This window comes from Peromyscus californicus, unplaced genomic scaffold (assembly GCF_007827085.1).
Source record: "Peromyscus californicus insignis strain IS unplaced genomic scaffold, ASM782708v3 Scaffold_20__1_contigs__length_68692818, whole genome shotgun sequence".
Classification (NCBI taxonomy): domain Eukaryota; kingdom Metazoa; phylum Chordata; class Mammalia; order Rodentia; family Cricetidae; genus Peromyscus; species Peromyscus californicus.
The window spans coordinates 45,394,619-45,417,079 of record NW_026294503.1 but is presented as its reverse complement, the minus strand read 5'-3'; the positions used below and the strand labels follow the sequence as shown (position 1 = coordinate 45,417,079).

Sequence of the window (22,461 nt, the reverse complement as noted above, 5' to 3'; positions counted from 1 at the left end):
TTGTTGAGTTTTGAAAGTTCTTTATATGTTCTGGGTACAAGACCCTTACCAGATAGGTGGCTTAAAAGTGTCTTCTGCTATTCTGTAGGTTGTCTCTTTGTTTTCTTGATGTGTGTCCTCTGATATACAAAAGTTTATTATTATTTTAAAACAGAGTCTTACTATGTATCCCTAGCTGACCTGGAACTTTGCTGTGTAGACCAAGCTGGCCTTGAACTCACAGAGATCCACCTGTCTCAGCCTCCCTAGTGATGGGATTAAATAGTGCACAACCACATCTATCTAAAAGTTTTCAATTTTGATGAAGTCCCAATGTATCTATTTTTCATTTTGTTGCTTTACTTTACATATCATATATAAAACAAATTATTGTCAAATACTTGCTGGAGGAAGTGTGTCACTGGGGGAAGTGTGTCACTTTAAGGGCTTAAGGCCACACCCTTCGTCCAGTTAATTCTCTCTGCTTCCTGCATGTGGTCGAGGATGTGAGTTCTCAGCTTCCTGCTCTTCACTGTGCTTGCTTGCTGCCATGTTTCCCCATCATGGTGGATTCTTACCCTCTGGAACCATAAGACAAGCAAGCCCTTCCTTCTGTAAGTTATCTTGGTCTTGGTATTTTCTCCAGCGACGGTGGTGAGGGTAGACAGCCCTCCCTTGTCCTTGCTTTTAGGAGGAAAGGTTTCAGGCATTAAACATGATGTTAGCTATGAATTTTCTCTTCTTCCTTTCTCTTTTGTTTTGAGACAGGGTCTCACTATGTAGCTCAGGCTGGCCTGGAACTCACAGTCCTCCTGCCTCAGCCCCCTGAATGCTAGGATTACAGGCTTGTGACACCATATTGGTCAGTTGTGAGCTTTATATTTGCTCAGATCAAAGAGGTTTTATGTTCCTGATGTGTTAAGTGTATTTCAAATTTATTATTATTATTACTACGACTATTTTGTGTGTGTGTGTTCTCAAGCATGCGTGTGTGTTTGCATATGTGCCACAGCATACATGTGGAGGTTTGAGGACAGTTTTCAGGAGTCAGTTCTCTCCGTCCACCATGTAGGTTTGGGGGATCAAACTTGGGTCATCAGGCTTGGTGGAAGGCTCCTTACCTTCTGATCCATCCCACCAGCCCTTGAGTGTATTTTAAAACTAAGAAACCATGTTGGCTTTTGTCAAATGCTTTTTATGCATCTACTGAGATGATTATGTGTTTTAAAAATCCTTTTATCTTGTGAATATGGTCTAAGACCTTGATTTTCTGCATTCCTAGCTTAAGTCAGATTTAATCATGGCACACATCTTACTTTTTAAGTGTTTATTTTAGACTAGGTTTTGGGCTTAATGATGAAATTGGAGAACTCTTCATGAGTGTTCATCCTGCTGTGCTGATTCATTCAGAAATTTTTATATAAATCAACTTTCATGAAGATTAAGTTTTTATTTGCTTATTAGATGAGGTCTCACTTATGTAGTCCAGGCTGGCCTCAAACCTACAATCGTCCTGCCTTTGCTTCCTGAGTCCTGATATAAATTTATTATTAGAAGATAAAACAATGCTAATTAAAATTTTCAGGCTTTCCCTTGAAAATTCCAGAGCTGCTATTTTGTCAGCAGACTAAGAACTTGGATGACTCTGGAAAGCAGAGAGGCTAGTCCCTGCTCTAAAGAGCTCATGAGCTATTCTGAAGAAGGAAATGAAAAAGTATAGAATTACAAGTATGCAGACAAACTTGTTTACGCATTCATTAGAGCTTTTCCATGTGTGTTTAAATCCATCTTTATAAAGGTTTTTCAGATTTTCTTACCCTTGAGCTCAGGACCAAATATGTGAGCCAAGTGCACAACAGTGTGAGTTTTCTCAGTGACTGGTTATCACTGAGACAGCAAGCAAAGAGCAGATCAGAGCGGACATGTCCACATAGTGCATTTATCTGTTCATTTTGAAAGGGGCATCAGCCATTGACTGACAGCATCGGCACATGTCACTTTTATTAATTGAATATTTACCAATGAATGAAAATAATTACATTGAGGGATATTAATTTATCTTTTACATATCTCCCTTTTTATGTTTATTTCCCAATACATGCTGTACTGTAGAAGAGTAGCTCTTGGCCTAACTCAGTTTCTATTGATCTGTGCCTCTGTGAGGATGGTGGATGTGCTGGAAGGTGTAGTTGATGGATGTCTAGTTGAGCGTTTGGCTCCTAACCTGTCTTGGTGCTTTTATCTCACCACCCTTCAGTGTAGGTTGCTCTGTAACTAGCACTGCTAATGTATTGTTTGTACCAACTTAAGAAGTCTTTTCCCTGTTAGAATATTCATTTCTTTCTGTTTGTTGAATCCTATGTAGTCTTTAAATCCTAGCTCAAAGACGTTTTCCTGTGTGTGCCCACTGTTCTTTCCCTTACTGAGAAATAGTAATCGCTGTACTGTTTTATTCATATCAGTGTGGTGCCTTTTGTGACATATTGTGTATATATGTGATATATATGTATATATAATTTCCTTAACAAGATTCTGAGGGCACATGCCATGTGTTAGTCATCTTTTTACCATCAGACCTTGGCATATTAAAAAAAAAAAAGGAGAGACCTGGAAAAAAGCTGTGTGATGATCGAAACCTGCTGGATAGAGATGCTGCTGCTGCTGCATTAGAGAAGAGCTATGGAGTAAAGTCACCGAGACGCACTCGAACACACTTTAGTGACCAAGCAATTGCACTGGAAATCTGTCCTACACACAAATCAGGCGACCAAATTCTGCTGGGAAAAAACAAAGACTTGTCGCTTTCTTGGTTGGCCCTTAAATTTGCTGTTCCCTTTGCTCAGCAGTGGGAGGGAGGGGGCTCCCACTTCCTCTGAGCACCACTTTGACTGCACCCCACAAAGTTTAATAAGCTGTGTTTTAATTTCACTCAATTAAAATAATTTACCTTCTCCCCTCTTTATTCCTTAACCCATGTATTATTTAGAGGTGTGTTGTTTAATTTCCAGATATTTTTGGATTTTCTAGCTATAGTTTTACTGATGTCTAGTTTAATTCTGTTGGGGTCTGAAGACAGATACTGTTATGATCTTTATATTCTTCTAAATTTATTGACATGTGCCCTGGCTTGGAATGTGGCCTGTCTTGGTGAATGTTCTGTGTGAGCTTGATGAAAATGAAGTAGCCTATAAATGTCTGTTCCATTAGCTCTTCCTCTGGATTTGAGGCTCTCATTTGGCGTGTAGACACTGAGGACTGTATGTCTCCTTGGAGAACTGCCACCTATATTGTCATGCAGTGCCCTTGGATAAACTTCCTTGTTCTGATGTGTCTGAGATTAATTATGCTTTCTAAGACTGCTACTCGTGCTTTTGATTATTGTTAGTGTGGTACATATTTATATGTTTATCTTTTTTTTTTTTTTTTTTTTTTTTTGGTTTTTTGAGACAGGGTTTCTCTGTGTAGCTTTGCGCCTTTCCTGGAACTCGCTTTGGAGACCAGGCTGGCCTCGAACTCACAGAGATCCGCCTGGCTCTGCCTCCCGAGTGCTGGGATTAAAGGCGTGCGCCACCACCGCCCGGCTTATCTTTTTTTTTCTAATCATGGGGTATGAGTCTTTGAAGAGGCTATTCATAGACAAAATAGTTTTTCTTACCACCTCCCATGTATGTTTGTGTGTGTGTGTGTGTATGTGTATGTGTGTGTGTACAGTGAGGTGGGGTGGGGTGTGGAGTGGAGGTCAGTATCAGATGTCCTCTATCAGTCTCTGCCTTATTCCTTTGAGGCAGGGGCTCTCTGAACCTGGAGTCCATAGTACTGGATCATAAGCTTGTGAGAGACCACATCCAGCTTATTATATGGATGCTGAGATCTAAACTCAGGTCCTCATGGTTGTTCAGGAATTGGTCTTTAACCACTGAGCCATCTCTCTAGCAACCACACATAAGACTTCTTCAGGAACAGCCATATCAGCCCTAGCTCATCTCCCTGACCCCCACTAAGGGGTGTGTCTCGATTTGGTACTCAGTCTAACCTCAAAGTTGACCTCCTGTCTTAGTCTGCACAGTACCTACAACTACAAGTGCATGCCACTATACCCAGCTTCTCTGTTTACTTTTGTTTTGTTTTGTTTTTGAGACAGGGTTTCTCTGTGTAGCCCTAGCTGTCCTGGAACTTGCCTTGTAGACCAGGCTGTCCTCAAACTCACAGAGATCCTCCTACCTCTGCCTTCCAAGTTCTGGAATTAAAGGCATGAGCCACCATCACCCAGCCCTCCATTTACTTTTAGTTCTCGGTGTGTTTTTATATTTAAAGTGAGCTTCTTGCAGACAGCTTTTAGTTGGATCTTGTTTCTTGGGGCCATTTCTGTCCTTTAATAGGTGTGTTTAGCTCACTGGTACTCGGATTGATTTCTGATAGTTGAAATAATAGCTGCCATATTTCTTATTGTTTTCAATTTGTTGACTTTGTTCCCTCCCTCCATCCCTTCCTTCGTTCTCTCTCTCTCTCTCTCTCTCTCTCTCTCTCTCTCTCTCTCTCTCTCTCTCTCTCTTACACACACACACACACACACACACACACACACACACACACACACACGTGTGTAAACACATGACACCCCGTATATCAATTACTTGCTTCTTTGTGGTTTAATTGGTAGTTTTATATGACCTCATTTTCTCTTCTTCTCTGGCCTATCATCCTTTTCCCTCATTTTCATGTACCTTTGAGTTTTCAGTGTATGTTTACAGCCAGTCTGGTCTCATTATTAAATAACACTATGCTATGATTTGGTTAAGTGTCTGAAAGGCTTGGTCTCCTGATGGTAGCACTATTGTGGAGTAGGTAGTGGATCTCTTAAGAGGTAGAGCCTAGTGGGAAGTCCCTGGTCATTGATGGCACAACTCTGCGAAGTATTATAGAACCCCAGTCCCACCTTCTCTTTCATGTCCTAGCCATGAGGTCCACATGCTGCCTTATCCCAGGCCCCAAGCAACAGGGCCAATCATTTATCATGCCTAAAACTTCTAATAGTGAGACCCAAAATAAACCTGTTCTCTTTATAAGTTGGTATCTGTTACAGCTAGGGAGAGCTAACTAATACATGCTACACAACCTCATGGGTAGTACTAGTATCTTATAATAACAAAATAATTCTAATTTATCCTTCCCATCCCTTATATTGTTGCCATCATTCATCTTAAAACCATATATTTGGAATATATGCATTCCAAATACATCACTGATTATTACCATCATTACAATAGGGTCTCACATAGCTCAGGCTGCCTTGAACTCACCATGTAGATGTAACAGTCTTATTAAATAAGAAACACAGAGCCAAATGCAGAGTTAAAAGCCCAAGAGGTCAGAGCAGTAGCTAAGAGCTGATACTAAAAACCCTTTCTTACCCTTCCTGCCACTGCCATCCTTCCCCTCAGAAAGAGACCTACTTCCTGTGTATCTTTTTTTTAATTGACTTTCTGTTCTGCCTTCTCATTGGTTGTAAACCCAACCACATGACCTCCTCGTCACTGCCTGTCTATACAGACCTCCAGGTCTCCTTGTCACTGTCTGTCTATACAGACCTCCACATGTCTGGACAGTCACCTGAGGTTTCTCTGCAGTGTTGGGTATCATCTTCAGCCTATAGGCTTAGCGTATCTGACAGACTCATTTGTGAAGTAGGATGTACACAGGGTCAACAGTTTGACCTCACATTTGGTGAGAGCAGTCCATGTACCAGAAACACATGAATTCCACTAGTATCATGTCATGATTCAGGATTTTAAATTCTGGAAATTGTTGATGTTTTTTGAATTCAGCTGTCCATTCTTCTTGGCTGTGTGTGTGTGGCTTCATCTCGGCATCCCATTCTTCTCCACATCCCTCTATTAAATGCCAGTGTATCACTGAGAGGTGTGAGCTTAGTTACTCTTCAAGAATAACTGTTTCAGCTGCTGTTCCACTGCACACCAGAAGCCATCGGCCCACTGCCTGTTCAACTGCCTTCGAAGAAAAGGGCACTGTACCTTTTCCGAATTGCGAAGGCCACTTCAGGGATGGTGCCATATTGTCCTGGCCTCAGAGGATGCCTGTTGTTAAAGCCACAACCACACTTGTCTTGGCAAGAATCAGTAGTCCTTCATTTCACGTCCTGTCTGTCCTGTTTGTCAGCAGTTGATTTGAGGATACTTTGTTGTCCAGTGGCTAACTTTTGCCACAATGAAAGTTAACTCCATATGCAGTTTCTTCAATGCCCATATTTTCCTCTGAAGTAGATTGGTACTGGCAGGAGCTGACATGTCTCATAGTCATAACAAAAAATTTTTTCTAAGTTATTAAAACATTTAAAATGCCGTATTCTGTAGATCTCTGAAGGGTTTGAAGATGACCTGTCTATCTAAAATATATCTGCTCAATCTTGAAAACATACCTAATATGACTATAAGTTTGATTGTAATGTCTAACTACTAACTTTCATTTTTTTATATCCTAATAGTTGGTAATAATAACGTTCAAGGATCAGCAAATTGCATTACATTGTTAAATGAACAGTATAAGTACAATATCTTGAACAAGATTAGAAATATATGTATGGCATTTTCTAACAATATCAATCTCAATATATATAATTTGTATACAATATAAAAAAATCCAATCCAATGTAAAGTATTTAAAACTAGTAATTGTCTTTTTTTTTAAAAACAAGAACCTTAAATCTAATCTCCTTTGCTTAGCCCTTTTCCTAACCCTTAACAACAATTTGTAACCAACCCTCCTAAACAATGAAAATTATCCCAGACCCAAAACCCATTAAAAGACCAAAAATCCACCTGCCCCACACCACCTCTTTGGGAATGTGGGCGTCATATATTCTTAAAATTGCTTCCTGCTGGGTATGGGCGAAAGTATCTTTATTCTGAAAAGAAAAATTTTGGGTTAATTGTCAAATTCTAGGAAAGGTAACTATATCCTTTGTTGTCCAGTTTGAGCATAATGACAAAGTTCAAGGTTTATCTCAAGTCCTTATTCAAGTAGTCTTTGAAACTGAATCATCTCAGCTAGCCCTCTCAAAATTGCTCTGAGCACTTTGTAGTCCAAAGCTGATCTGTAGATGATGTTTGTCAGCTTAGTGGTATTATTATTGTCCATGTGGAATTATTGTTGTTGTGGGGCCCCATCTTCTTCCTGGAGACTTCAACTGATGTTAGGCCTGGCTGTGATTTCCTGCAGAAAACTGATAAGAGACTCGAATACAAAGACATGTATAGGCAGCTAATTGAAGCCTTTTTTCTAGAATTAGTTAGTACTCTATATGTCCATTAATATCTTAACAAAGTTTAAAATGTATATATGTATTAATCTTATAAATTTTGATATAAAATTCATACTTTAAGAAAAGTTCAAAGAATCAGAATAGAATCAAAGAATTGAGATTAGTAGTAATAGAATAGTCCCTTAATTAATTTGGTTTTTCTCCTGTCCCATATCAGAAGATGGCTCTTTCTTCTAGCATGATACAGGGAGTTTGCATTTTCCTTTTTTTTTTTTTTTTTTTTTGGTTTTTCGAGACAGGGTTTCTCTGTGTAGCTTTGCGCCTGTCCTGGAACTCACTTGGTAGCCCAGGCTGGCCTCGAACTCACAGAGATCCGCCTGGCTCTGCCTCCCGAGTGCTGGAATTAAAGGCGTGCGCCACCACCGCCCGGCTGCATTTTCCTTTTAACAACATGCTTGAGTTTAAAGAGGGAGAGAGCCATTCTCCAACTCCAAAGTCAGACAGCTTTAAATTTTAATTGCACTGGGACTACAAGAAGACCAATAGTGTTAAATTTCTTTAGAGAAGAGCAGAAACAAACATTTAGGAAGACTTATGAAATTTTATAGATGGTATACCAATAGGCCATTTTACTCTTTTTCTTGGGACATTTTTTTCTAGATGATTTGTCCTTTTTCTTCAGATGTCTTGTTTGTCCAGTGTTCTTCAGATTCCTTAGCCTCCATTCTCCTAAAAGACAAAAACAAAAACCTTTCCTCAAGACTAATTTTGGGGAGGTTCCCTTTCGGCAAGTTATTATCTGATTAAATGAAAAGGCATGTTTTAATGCTATAAGTTAGTTTAAATTGGATGGTCATGCTGGTTGATGAACTATCTATCACCTCTTCTAATTAAGAGGTCTCTCTTGTTCAAATTGAACCTTTATCAATTTTGATGGTATCCACAGCTTATCTTCTCCTGTAGAAATAAAAGCAAAACCTCGTCCCCAACATAACACATATCCTGGTTTCCATTCTGAGGTCAGCACATCCTTAAAGTATATAGGCTGATTTAATTCTGTAGTTTTTTTCTATTATCCAATGTCTCTCTGCAGCTGTTGTTCCTTTCTCATTAGCATTGAGAAAATTCAAAGTTAACAGAACATTATGCAGTCTATTTCTGGGGGTTTTTGTTACCCCTTTCTATTTATTTAGCATATCCTTTAGAGTTCTGTTTGATCTTTCTATAACTACTTGGTCTGTAGGATTATGTGGTATACCTGTAATATGCTTTATATTGTAATAAGCAAAAAACTGTTTCATTTTAACAGAGGCATATGCTGGAGCATTGTCAGTTTTAATTTGTGCAGGTATGCCCATGATGGCCATAACTTCTAGCAAATGAGTGATTACAGAATCAACTTTTTCAGAACTCAAAGCAGTTGCCCATTGAAATCCTGAATAAGTATCAATGGTATGGTGTACATACCCATGTGCTAGGGATGGTACCCAGCTCCCTACATGCTGGGTAAGCACTCTCCCACCTGAGCTACATCCAGCCCTACCATTACTATTTTGAACAAACCGTTGTGGTAGTCATAAAGAATAAGGAAAAGAAAGATTTTTGTTTTACCTTTACTTACATCAACTCCAGTGCTTTCTTCTTTCGTGAAGATCTGTTTCTGGCCTTTCCTGTTTTGCTTCCTATTAAAGAATTTCTTTGAACATTCCTTGCAAGGCAGGAATTCTGATAGCAGATCTCTTAGTTTTGGTTGGAGACAGTATTTCTCCTTCTCATTTGAAGGACAATTTCACAGGGTACAAAATTCTAGCATGGTGGTTTTTCTTCTAACAATTTTGATATTTCTCGCCATTCTCTTCTTGCTTGCATGGATTGTGAAGAGATGGTGAATATGAGTCTTGTCTTTGCTCTCTTATAGGAAAGGCTTTTTTCCTTCTGGTCTCTTTCTTTGTCTTTAATTTTCTGGGGTTTTAAAATGATATGCCTAGGGTCGTTTTCTGAGCTTCCCTGAACTGCAGTCTGGCATTGATGTGGGAGAAATTCTCAGTGGCTATTGCTTCACACATTTGTTCTGTCAACTTCTGTCTCTCACTTTCTTTAGTTCCCACTGACATACATTACCTCATGGCTGTCCTGCAGATGCGGGTGTTCCATCCCGTTTATTTTTCATGCATTTCTCTTTAGGTTTCTACTGAGATCTTCTCAAACTCGAAGGTTCTTTTCTCAGCCATGTCCTGTCTGAAGTCAGCCTATTGAAGACTCTCTTTGGTGTTTTTTGTCTTCGTGTTTTCTTTTTGGTTCTCTTAGCTTTCCCATCCCTCTGCTTATCTATTATTTGCACGCTCTCTATGCTCGCCATTAGTGCCCTCAGCATCTCAGTCATCGCTGTCTCGTGGTGATTCTAACATCCCCGCCAGATCTGGCTGTACTTTTCGTGCTTCCTCTGTCTCTTCTGTGCCTTTTAGTCTGTCTTGTAATTTTTCTCCAATCACTGGACTTGATGAGCAGACAGGAGGGACTGTGGAAAATAGGCTTTTCTCCTGTGCTGTAGCAGGAAGAGAAGGAGGCAGTCTTGTGACTAGGTCTCAGTGTTTTGGTGAGCCTGTGCCTCAGGGAATTTCACATGTGCTTTCCATTTTTCCCTCCTGCCCTCTCTTCAATGGCATGGATGGTTAGATAGATGGAAGTTGGGTGTTTCTCTTCTCCCCGATTGGTGGTGAGACTCAGCATATCCCATCAGATTAGCTCTAGTTAACACATTTCTCTGAGGACAGAGCTTGTTAAGAACATAGAATGCTCTAGTATGTTTAAAAAACTAGTTTTAACCCCATCCTTTCTCCATCAGAAAGAGCTAGATTTCTTGTGCCTGATTTGTAACTAAACATCACCATGATGCGTATTTAATGCAGGAAAAGCACAGGGGCTGTAGTGTTGGGACTACCCATATCTTGAGGCACCTACTGGACACCTTAGAACATCTCCCTGTGGGGAAGGGGGCTGCTGAGAATATTATCTCTTACAGAGACAATAAACTAAAGCTCGGTGGGATGTAAGCTACTTAGGTAAGGCTGCACATTAATTAAACTGAACACAATTAGAACTTACATGTCCCGATACCATTTAGTCATATTCTGTTAATGTACTAATCATCCTCTCATAACAGCCTATAAAAGACCTTAACAAGGTGTTATTGAACTTCTAGAATGAGCTTAATTAACATTGTTTGGAAAATGCTGAATGAAATGTGAAACTTTCATGCTATCAAACATATGCTTATACAAATATGGTATTCTTATAAAACTAGATTTTAGGAAATGTGTTCATTATAGGTTGATAAGTGCCTTTTTATTCTGGATTGAGGAAATTGTGAAATTGCAGTTGCTTTTATTTACATAGGCCATTTTGTGCGTATATTCACATATTTAAATGAAAGGCATTTTTTCCAAAAGGGATACATTTTAAAAGAATAAAATTTCAGTGTCATTAGAAAGTTATGTTAAACCATTTTCCCGGAGGTAGCATCCTTCAGTAACGTTGCCATATTGACTTTCCAGGCCCATCCTCAGCCTCTTACTCAGGAAATGAGGCAGCTCACATCCATATTCATGGCTGGTTTATGTGCAGGGTACTTCTGCTTCTCTATCCTGTCTTTTAACAGAGTGATGAGGCCACACCAATTGCTGACTTGCCCACCAGATTTTAAACAAACTAAGCCGTTTAAGCCTTAGATCACAGCTGTACATTAAAATGTAGAAGCAAATATTCTAGAAGCGTAATGCATTTATTTATATTCACATAGGCTATAAATGACTAAAATATCTTGTGTGTGTGTGGGGGGGGTTGGGTTCAGAATCCCATAGAAGGAAAGGAAACACCAGGTATTTGATTCCTTGAAGGTTTAGACAGAGAGGGAACACAGTGTGGGTAGGAGGGAAAGGCATAACCAAGGATGTAGCCTTTCCAAGAAGCTGTAAGTAACTCAGAAGACCTGAGCTGTTTACAAAAAGTTCAAGGAAAGAAAGAAAAATACCTTTTTTCTTTTCTTTTCTTTTCTTTCTTTTTGTTGTTGTTTTTGTTTGTTTGTTTTGAGATAGGGTTTCTCTGTGTATCCCTGGTTGTCCTGGAACTGGCCTTGTAGACCAGGCTGGCCTCAAAATCACAGAGATAAACCTGCCTCTGTCTCCTGAGCGCTGGGATTAAGGCTGCACCATCACTGCCTGGCCACCTTTTTTCTTTTAAGACAGGGTCTCCCTGGCTGCTCTGGAACTCACTATGAACATCCAGCTGGCCTTGAACTCACAGAGATTCCCCCCACCTCTGCCTCCTGAGTGCTGGGATTAAAGGAGTATGCTACCATGCACAGCAGAAAGATGGCTTGGCTGTTAAAGGCTAGGTTCAGTACCAAAAAGGCAAGAAAAATGTCTTTTAGATGCAGGAATATTTACTTTAGATGTGATTAGCCAAGTCAAGGCTATAAAATCAAAGAACTGCAATTCAGGAGTATTGCTCCTAGTACAGAGGAGTCTAGACTTGGGGTTTCAGAAAGCTGATGGCTCCTGCCTGGCTTCCAGCCAGTTTGATGCAACAGCTAAGCACTGTGGGGGAAAAACTATCTGGCTTCAGAGTGGATCAGACTCGATGTTTTCTTTTTCTCCCTGCTCTTGTCAGACAGCACTAGTCAAACCTTTCATCAGCGTACACCTGACGCGTGGTTGCAGCCTAATAATGCGGTTGTAGATGTACACTGGTGGTGGGCCAATGAACACAGGCTCCCTGAGTACACTCATAGCACAGGTAAGTTATGAGAGTCCTATAACAGCCATTTCCATGAACAAGTGATTCCCTTTAACAAACACATGATAGGTTCCAGGTCATCATGAACCTGTGACTTTAAGTTATATCACTGCGCATTTAAACAAAGTACCTTTACTTAACACAGTGTCATGTTTTAGCCTTTTGTTTCCTTTTAACAAATATAGTTGGATTGGTAATTGTGAGAGCAAGAAGCAAGACTTGAGTTCATTCAGCGTTAAATGTGACCTTCACCCACCTCTTTAGCCTTCCCACTGTACTCCTTATTTACTGTGCCCGGCAATGACAGAGAAAGCAAACAGAGAAGAGAGAGCAAGCAGGCGAATGTTGCCAGTGCTGTGTCAACAGAGTTACTCACTCTGGATTCTCATCAAATAAAATAGCGCTGGATCACAAGCCAAGGTCAGTCAAAGAGATGGAGGTGCGCGCTTGTCGGTTTTACAGAACCCATCCCCGCTCTCTGACTCACCGACGCTTTGACTTTGGGCAGAGTTTCTTCATCACCGTAAACCGCGCTGTTCTCTTTTGTAAAGTGGACTTCATAATGAGCTCAGAGAGCGGTAGTTAGGATTAGAGACGTGTTTGAGAGTCGGCCACATGAAGAGCCATCAGTCTGCTACTGTTAGGACTGAGTCTTTTATTATTGGCATTTCCTGGGACATGTGCTCTCACTGAGACAACTCAGTGCAAGTGTTCACTAGGATGGCCTTGCCTGTGGTCCTGGTAGGGATGCAGTTCTCCTCTGTCCGCCCTAGCCCCTGTCCCCATGTCCATCATACTCCTTATTACAGGCCCAAAGAAGGGACTATATGGGTAGGCAGGGGAAGTTATCTTTTAAAATTGTTTCATTATTTATAATAATCTCAAATTACCATTGTAAATAGTGGTATGAAAAAGAATAAAAGGAAGATGGAGGGAATAATCCCATTTTTATTATTACAATGAAATACCAAAGGCAGCTAATTTTATAAAGAAAAGAGGTCCGTTAGCTCACAGCTCTCGAGATTTGGAAGCAAGGTGCCAACACCCCTAGAGAAGACTTGATGGAAGCTGGAGTCACAAAACTGGGAGGGGAAATCTCTCTCCAAGCAGGAAGCCACAGACTGCTGGGTCCCTTGCGAGAGCATGTTCCCATGTTAACTAAGTCCTCCACTTGGCCTACTTCTTAATGAGCCCACCACACCTGCACAGCCAGACTGAAGAAGCCTAGGCAGCACACTAGTCCCCAGGGAACACTCAGGCCATAAATTATCTGCAGCAAAGGGGCAGAGGGAGGTAATGGTGCTCGTGACTTCTTTTAAAGTTTGCAGATCATTAGTGCCAGTGACCGAGACCATTTTTTGTTTGTTTGTTTGTTTGGAGATTTTTTTCTATAAATTTGCTTAATTCTTTCCTCTCAGATTCTGCCAAGAATATTTAGGGATTCACTTAATTTAGATTTATCTAGTTCAATTAGCAGTTGCAAATTTTATGAAAACTCATTCATACATAGTGAGGCATGATCTAGTGTTAAACAGCATTGTATAAAACAAAGAGCCAAGTGACAGGCAGTGAACATTCAGATGTTCTAATATCAAAGAGAGGACTTTAAAATCAAGGCATGAGCATGGGACTTCCTTCGGTAAGTGCATCTAGGCTGGGGATATGGCTCAGTGGTAGAAGAGTATTGCCCGCGTGTGTGAGGCCCTGGATTTGATCCCAGTACACAAAAAGAAATGCTAATAAAACTGTCGCACCTATACCTACCTGGCCCATTGATGTCGTAGACAGATTCTTGGGATTTAGAGATTAAACAGCTGAGATTTATCAAGTAAAGTCGTTCTCCCAAGTTGAAGTAAATAGACAGGTGTATGTGTCCTAGTAAAAGTGTCCAATAGAGTTTGAGGAGGGTGCTTGTTGTGCAGGCGTGAGGACCTGAGTCAATTCCCAGTACCCACACGGAAAAGCCAGGCCTTGTGGCATATGCCTGTAGGCCCAGCAATGAAGCAGAGACAGGAAGGTAATTCCTGGGACTCACTGGCCGGCCAGTCTAGCCTAATCAGTGAGCTCTAAGTTCAGTAAAAGACCTTATCTCCAAAAATGAGGTGGAGAGTACAGGGATGATAGTCATGAGCCATGTACTTGGTATAAAGAGCACACTGTAAAGCTAAGGTATTGGGATGTGGAAGCAGAAGGATCAGGAGTTCAAAGCTAGCCTCAGCTACATAGCAAGTTTCAAGTCTGTCTGGGCTATATGAAACCCTGTCTCAAAAACAAAACAACAAAACCCAAGTACTCTTGGAAGGCCAACATTAAAATGAAAGGGTGTAAGGCTAAAAGAGAACCAAGAGACTCTACAGCCTTCTGCTCCTTCACTTTATCTTCCCTGCATTCTGTTGGCAGGCTCGAACATACTCCTGACACTGTCCTCCCGCCTGCTCTGGGAGGCCCAAGGCCAGGGCTACTGGAGAGGTAGGGAGGCTGGCTTAGCAGCGTAGTGCTACAGGAAGACCTTGAGCCGAGGTACTTCAGGACTTGGAAGGGAATTTCTCCAGTTTCCCAGGCCCCGATTCCTTCCTGATGAGCTGGGTGCATGAGGGAGGATAAATAGGATACACGAGGACACATGGACATGTAACTCCATGATTTGATCAAGGAGGAGCTGTTTGGAACCTTCAGCCCTAAACAAAGCCCTCTTTATGAGTCCAATTCCTCACCTTCATTGCTTCCTTCTCCAAGAACCATCCTATGTAACTCCTCCCCAGAACCCCCTTCAAGGAGGAGCTAGCCGGACCACATCTTACTCTGCCTTCAAGCCTCACTCACAACCAAGGCAGTGAAGACGAAGAAGCCCCTGGAGGGTCTTCAGCTCTGCTTGGTTACATTTCCACCAGGTAAACGAATCGTCTCAGTCAGTTCAGGGCTCGGCCCACTTTCCCTCCTAGTTTCCTTTCTTCATCAACTGTCTTTATAACACAATACTAATAGAACTGTAATCTGTCACCTATAATTCCCCAGTCTCATTTATAGAAGAGACAACTGCCTTGGTACTTTCTCGGCAAGAAGACAGATGTTCTAAAGGGACTCCCATTGTGGTACCCAGAAACTCGGTTTTGATGGTTGATGATAATTCTGAGCTAGCTCAAATGCCTCATTTTTCTTAGTGTTGTCTGATTCACAATGCTCCCATTATCCCCTTACAGAATTATCTGGATATGTTGTCCAGAGACATTCTTCCAATTCCCTACTTGTGGAGAGCACTTCTCAACCCTACAGAAAAATAGTACACAAGTCATATTTGATTTTTCAGTATCCAACCACTGGACCCCAGAAGATCAGCTCTGAAAATGTGAACGTGTCATTGGAGTTAGGTGTTTCTTAGAACTCAAGCAGAAGGAGCTCTCACCCCACAGCCGAATCCAAGGCCTCAACTCTAGAAGCGACTAGACTGTCAGCTTCTAAGATAATCTTTATCCCAAGTATGGTGACTGCACTGAGTAGACTAACCAGTGTCCACTCTGTAAAGAGGAGGGTCAGCACAGAGGAATAACTTTGTCCATGTTTCCAAACAAAGCCACAGTCCAACAAGGCCTTGACTTACTCTCAAAAGGCTGAACTACTGTGAAAGAAACTAGAGGAGCCAGAGGCTCTTCCCAAGCCAACTGACCCCAAGGACCAGATTCTCAAGTGGCCTTGACAAGAGAACAAACAGGTTAATTTTGGTCATCTACAATGGACTTAGACACCCAGTGGGAAACTATAGCCAAAGTGATTGGTATGGTTTGTTTTTAACAGTCCAAGGGATCTCACGCCACTGACGTAGGCTTAACCATGAAAGATGTTATTTAGACAACTATTTCTCACTAATAATTTTCCTTTTTAAGAAAATATTTATTTTATGTGTATGCATGTTTTGCCTGCATGTATATCTGTGCACTGTGTGCATACAGTTGCATGTTTTGCCTGCATGTATATCTGTGCACTGTGTGCATACAGTTGCATGTTTTGCCTGCATATATATCTGTGCACTGTGTGCATACAGTTGCATGTTTTCCCTGCATGTTTATCTGTGCACTATGTGCATACAGTGTCTGCAGAGGCCAGAAGAGGGCATGCAATCCCCTTGAACTGCAGTTACAGACAGTTGTGAGCTGCCATGTGGCTGCTGGGACTGGAACCTGGTGCTCTGGAAGAGTAAATGCTCCTAACTACTGAGCCATCTGTCCAGCCCCATAATTCATAGTTTTCTTAATAAGGAAAATGTTGCCCAGATACAGGACATCAATGCCTTGGCTTAATTCAACACTGCAGCACCTACCTACAGCTAAAGGAGATAGGCCTGCTATTGACTTCACCTAAAAATCAAGTGGTGGTTACATTTCTTTTCTCTCTCTCTGTCTCTCTCTCTCTCTGTCTCTCTCTCTCTGTCTCTCTCTCTCTGTCTCTCTCTGTCTCTCTGTCTCTCTCTGTCTCTCTCTATCTCTCTCCCTCTCTCTGTCTTTCTGTCTCTCTGTCTCTCTGTCTCTCTCTCTCTCTCTCTCTCTCTCTCCCCACCCCCCACATCTGGGGGACCTTACACTGTGCTTCTCCTATTTTCCTACAGTGGCTCTAGGTATAGGTTTGTTGTTCCCGGCTTTGCACGGTGGTTGGTTTCCCCCGCCCTCCTTTCGTAGTGCAGGGAATGGAACCCAAGGCCTCTTGCTTGCTGCAGGCACTATCGTTGAGCCTTTGGATCTTTTGAATTGAACTTTTTTGGGTGGTGGCGGTGAGCTGGTGGTGGCAGTGAGCTGGTGGTGGCGGTGAGCTGGTGGTGGCGGTGAGCTGGCTCAGTGGGTAACAGCACTGGCCGCCAAGCCTGATCACCTGGGTTCGAGCCCAGACCCCACATGGTGGGAGGAGCGAACTGACTCCTGCAAGGTGTCCTTTGTCCTCCACACTCACACCATGGCCTTGGGGCATGCACATACACACACCAAATACATATAATCAATTTCTTATTTTTATTATTCCACCACGTGGGTCCTGAGGCTAGAACTTAGGTCACCAGGTTGGCAGCAAGCTCCTTTACCCACTGAGCTTTCTCAATTGTCCACCTTCAGATTCACTGTGACAGTCTCCTGTGTCACCCTGGCTAGTCTTGAACTCATGGTCCTCCTGCCTCAACTTCCTATGTGCTGGGATTACAGATATACACAAGTAGGCCTGGAAAAAGACAATTTTTAATGTAATATTTTATTATTTTTGAGTACTTTATACATACGTACAATGTGTTTTTATCATATTTACCCTTTTCTCCTTCCCTTAACTCCTCCCAGATGCTAGGCGGTGGTGGCACAGACCTTTAATCCCAGCGCTCGGGAGGCAGAGGCAGGCGGATCTCTGTGAGTTCGAGGCCAGCCTCGTCTGTAGAGCGAGATTCAGGACAGCCAGGGCTGCACAGAGAAACCATGTCTTGGGGGGAAAAAAGGGGAAACAAACAAAACTGAAAAACTCCTCCCAGAACCCTCCAGTCACTCCCTGCCCAACTTCAGCTCCTTTTTTTTTCTCTAGTAGCCCGCTAATTCCAGATTGTGCTAGGTGTTGGGTCTTCCACCAGAATGTCTACCTACAAGGGACCAACCACACCCTTAAAGAAAACTGACTCTCCTCCTCCAGAAGCCATTAGCTGTCCACAGCTCCTCAGGTGGGGGGAGGACTCATGCTTTCTTTCCGCCTCCATGCCGGGTATCGAGCGGCCTGATCTTGCACAGGTCTTGGTCAGGCAATCACAACTATTGTGAGTTCACGAGTCCACCTGTTGTGTGGAGAAGGTATGGTTTTGCTCTCCTGGTCTCCTCTTCTGTGACGGCCCTTGGGAGGAGAGGGTGTGAGACAGATGTGTGTCCTTTACGGTCGAGCCTCCAAAGCCACTTGTTCTATGCACCCGATCGGTGAACCTCTGCACGAGAAGCTTCTGATGAGCTCTGAGAACGGCACTAATCTATGGGCATAGGTTAATAAATGTAGAAGGCATTTGGAAACTTTTGTCAGTTTAGTAACATAATAGTGGTAGGTTCTCCCCCTGGGCTCTGTGGATTCCCCAGCCCGGGATTCTTGGCCAGATCTGCAGATTGTGACTCATCTGTGATTCCCAGTTCTTGTCTTTCTGAACACTGCTTTTTTAACTCTCTTCTTTGAAGCTTCTGGATGAGTATTGGGGTCTCGCTATCTGTCCTTTATGCCTTTTAATTACTCTTTTTCTTGTGGCCTCTCTGTTATACTTTGAATACATTGGTGCTGTTTACCTCCAACCAGTCTCTCTTCAGCTGTTTGAGTCTAAGATGTTGAGGGTGTTTTTGTTTTTATTTTAATCTCAATTTTCACTGTAGTTCCACGCTGGGATGCTTGTTTGATTCCATCAGATCCATCTGTTCTCATTTATGCTCATTTTTGTTTTGTTTCATAACTCCATGTTCTTTTTTATGTATGTGAGTCTTGCATTTTTTAAGTGTGTGTGTGTGTGTGTGTGTGTGTGTGTGTGTGTGTGTGCGCGCGCGCACATGCATGTATGTGGAGGTCAGACAACTTTCTGGATTCAGTTCCTCCTTCTCACCTTGTTTGAGGCAGGGTCTCTCTTGTTTCCATCATCCTGTGATGCTGTGCTAGCTGGACCATGAACTTCTAGTTGATTCTCCCGACCCTCCCTCCCATCTCACTGTAGGAGTGCTGGATTACAGATGTGAACCATAGTTCGCTTTTTATGTGGATTCCAGGGATCAAACTCAGGTGTCAGGCTTGGGCAAGAAACACTTTTACATACTGATCATCTTCCCTGCCCTGTGTTAATTTCTCAATGATTTATTTAAAAATCTTTTAAGGAAAAATTTAAAATCCTATAGGATATTGATTCTGTAGAAGATCGTATAGACACATTTCATCTGGAGCAGAATTAGTCTTATTGACTGTCTAATGTGGTTTTGAGTGATGGCTTTAGGCTCGTTGAGTAGGAGGTTCTTCCTACAGCTGTGCATGCTCACGTGGCCTTCATGTTAGCTGCTCATTTCATCTACCCTGTTCCCTTCTGGCCTCCAGTACAGACCTTATCAAAGTGACTTGGAATTTGAGCCCTGAAGTTAAAACTAAGGTGTTACAGTCCCAGGCTTGAGGTAACTTACCTCGGTTCCATGTGTTAGACTATGTATGTGGTCCTGCTGCCAGGTCCAAATAAATAGATAGGAGTAGACGGATCCCGGAGAGCAGTGAGTGCTGCCCCTCTCTCACTGTCTGTTGTGAACACAGACCCCTCCTATCAAAGGGAGAGCAGGTCTAGATCTCTGGCACCTCAGTTGCTGAAATCCTAGCTGCCGGATCAAGAGCCCAGCAGCCCCGTGGCTTCAGCCACACATGTGGCTTTCTCATTTGTATTTCTCTGTGGAGTGGTTTGTTTTTTTTTGAGACTGGCAGTGCCTGTTACTGCTGGCTGTTTGGAGTAGAGCAGAGCAGTGCTTTGAAGCATGACCTCACTGTGCTAACACCATGGATGCGGTTTTGTTTTGTCTGTCTGTTTTTGCAGTGCTGTGGACAGAAGTCAGGACCTTGAGGATGCTAAGCAGGTGCTCCACTTGAGTTACCCTCCCGGCCCCTGACTGAAGGGGATTTTGTTTTTATACAGAAATAACCTGGTCATATACTGAAGTTGAGATGCTTCTCATTTTTTTTCCTGTCCCTGCCTCCTTGGGGCCTGTTAGAAGGTAGATTAGGAGGAAGATGAATAGGTAAATAATTTAAGCTTCCATAAGCAACAAACCGTCTGAACTAAGGGAGAGGAAGGATAGATTTAGAGGATTTGGTTGGTAGACCTGATTATTGCATGGGGAGGCATTAAATGTTTATATTCCTCACTTAGTACAATGCACTACAAAAGAAATACAGGAAGAAGAGTGGATTGGGTAGGGAAACATTTCCTTGCCATACTCATCCATCCCACACACTTCTTAAGTGTTTTGGGATAAGCAAGTGTAGTTCTGGCCTTTGTGGATGTTGGAGTCTGGTGGAAGGACATCTATCAAATGGGCAACTCCAAACTGTGGCAGAACTCGTAAGGTGCTCTTGGCTGGAAGGAGGACATGGCCAAGTCTGAGGCCTGGGTAACCTCCTCACTAAGATTTGCAATGACTACACCCCACATTTGTGTCTAGCATGTCACCCTTCCATACTTTCTTTAGAAAACTTACTTCGGCTTGAAATCACCCTCTTAGTCCTCCCTGGGGGTTTCACCGAAAGAACCGAGTGCACATGTGCACTTGTCTCTTTTTCCTGCTCGTGTTCTCGGTGCTTAGAACACTTCCTGAGCTGTTTGAGAGAAGAAAATGACTGCAGAAGTGATGTGTTTGGACTCTGGTCTCTTCACAGCTGCCCTAGTGATCTCGTCTCCCAGTCTTTTACCTTGTGTTTGAGAGGATGCCCCAAGGTGACCCTCTGCCTGATCCTCTTTCTGCCATATCAATCCTGCCCTCATTCGAGGTCTTTATATTATCTTTATGTGTTTATTTATTAATATTTTTGTCACATGCTGTCCTCTTTTCAAAAAATATTTAACATCTTTATGTGTGTGTGTGTTGCCTGCATGTATGTATGTGTGCCATGTGCAGACCCGGTGCTCGCAGAGGCCAGTGGGAGGGTGCTGGATTCCCTGGAACTAGAGTTTATCATGGTTTGAGCTGCCATGTGGATGCTGGGAACTGAACCTGGGTCCTCTGCAGGAATAGCCGGTGTTCTAACCACTGAACAATCTCCCCAGCCCTGTGCTGTGCTTTTCCAGTGGGGGCCGCTTACTGTAGCCCCAACCCTCTGTCATGACAACACATGTGACTTCTTCAAACCGTATCAGTCAGTCATTCTCAGGGATTCTTTCAGTTCAGAGGAAGAAGAAGGAGCCCTCAGACTGCAGAGCATGGAATGAATCTTGTTCCAGAAAGCCCGTGTTTCAACCTGCCCCATTCCTTTCTTGTTTCGGACATGAAGCTGTCGCTGCCTGAGTTTGTCTCCCTGGACTGCTCTGGTTTTGCACTGTGTCTGCCTTCGTGTCTTTTTGGAAACATATTGCTTAGAAGTGAACGGATGCTGCCCTGCCATGGTTGTTGCTTGTTTATCTCCTTGAAACAGACCTAGGGCTCTTCCTGGCTTTCCTCACTTTTCACTGTGGTGCTTTAGAGTGGCCAGGTTGGTACAGAGGGCGGAAGAATGGGAGCCTGGGGAAGCAGGCAGAGTTAAGTGAGATGCCCATTTCTGGGTGATTTCTTCCTTATTTTGGCCAAGATGCAGTGGCCTGGCCTTCCTGAAGCTCCTTCTGCTCCCCTGGGGGAGTCCAATGCTCTGAGGAGGAAGCTTCCACCAGGGCAGCTGGCTTGCTGCTCACTGTGCCTGCTTGCCACGTGGAGCCAGTTGGCTGCCCCCACATCCCACCAATCCCCACAGACTCCAAGTACAATGTTCCAAATCTAGCCCATAATTTCTAGTTTCTAATTGAGGGTATTGCAGGAGGCTATTTTAAGCCAAGCAACTTTCTCAGGCAGCTAAGTTGTAAATTGGCTCCCAGCATCTTCCAGCAATCTGCTTCATTTACACCATAGCAAGGAGAACATTGGAAACTTTTTGATGATGTTTCTTTCTTGATTCATTCCCTCAGTAAATATTTATTGAATATATGGTGTGTGCCATCGGTGTCTGCAGTGAGACTTCTCTCACTTGGTCTATATTCTAGGTGAGGAAGCAAACAAGGGAACACACTGGTCATAGGATGCAGTGACAGATGCCACACCAAGAAGCCAAGCAGGATGAGACATAGGATGATGGGCAGGGCTTCTTCAGAGGGCAGCAGGAAGAAAGCTGCTCTGAGGAGAGACCAGATGAGTCAGGGATCCAGCCATGCAGAGTTCCTGGAAGAAGCAACAGCTCCCTAGAGTTCTGTGTTGTTGGCAAGAGGCTCAGGGCTGCAGGGTGAGGTTCTGGTGGAGGAGAAAGGACAGGAGGCGAGCTCCTGAAATTGAGAATGGGAAGATACGAGTTCCTCATCTCCAAATCTAAACTGTGCCCCTGTTCCAAGAGAAAGACAGTGCCTGATATCATCCCCAAGGACTAAAGTTCCAGCAACTTCTGCCTTCCATGACACTGAGCAGGTTTAACACACTTTCAGTTAGGGCCTGTGAGTGTCCACCAGAAATTAAGGGTGTTTAGAACAGAGTTTGAAGCAGATACAGAAGAAATTTGAAAGGAGGAAATGGCAAAGAGACGGAAGTGGGGAAACTAACCTTTGTGTATATACTTGCTCGTCTGTGTAGGTGCTCATGGAGGCCAGAGGTTGCTGTCGGGTCTCTACATTACTTTTGTGAGACAGCATATCTCACTGAACCTGGAGCCTGCCAGCTTAGTTA

The 22,461-nt window shown here is 42.8% G+C and overlaps 1 protein-coding gene across 1 annotated transcript in view; it reads left to right on the top strand.

Moving 5' to 3' along the window:
- Enthd1 (ENTH domain containing 1) overlaps positions 1-22,461 on the top strand; it is a 111,220-nt gene that overhangs the window by 2,867 nt on the left and 85,892 nt on the right. The gene's annotated exons all lie outside the window — the stretch shown is intronic.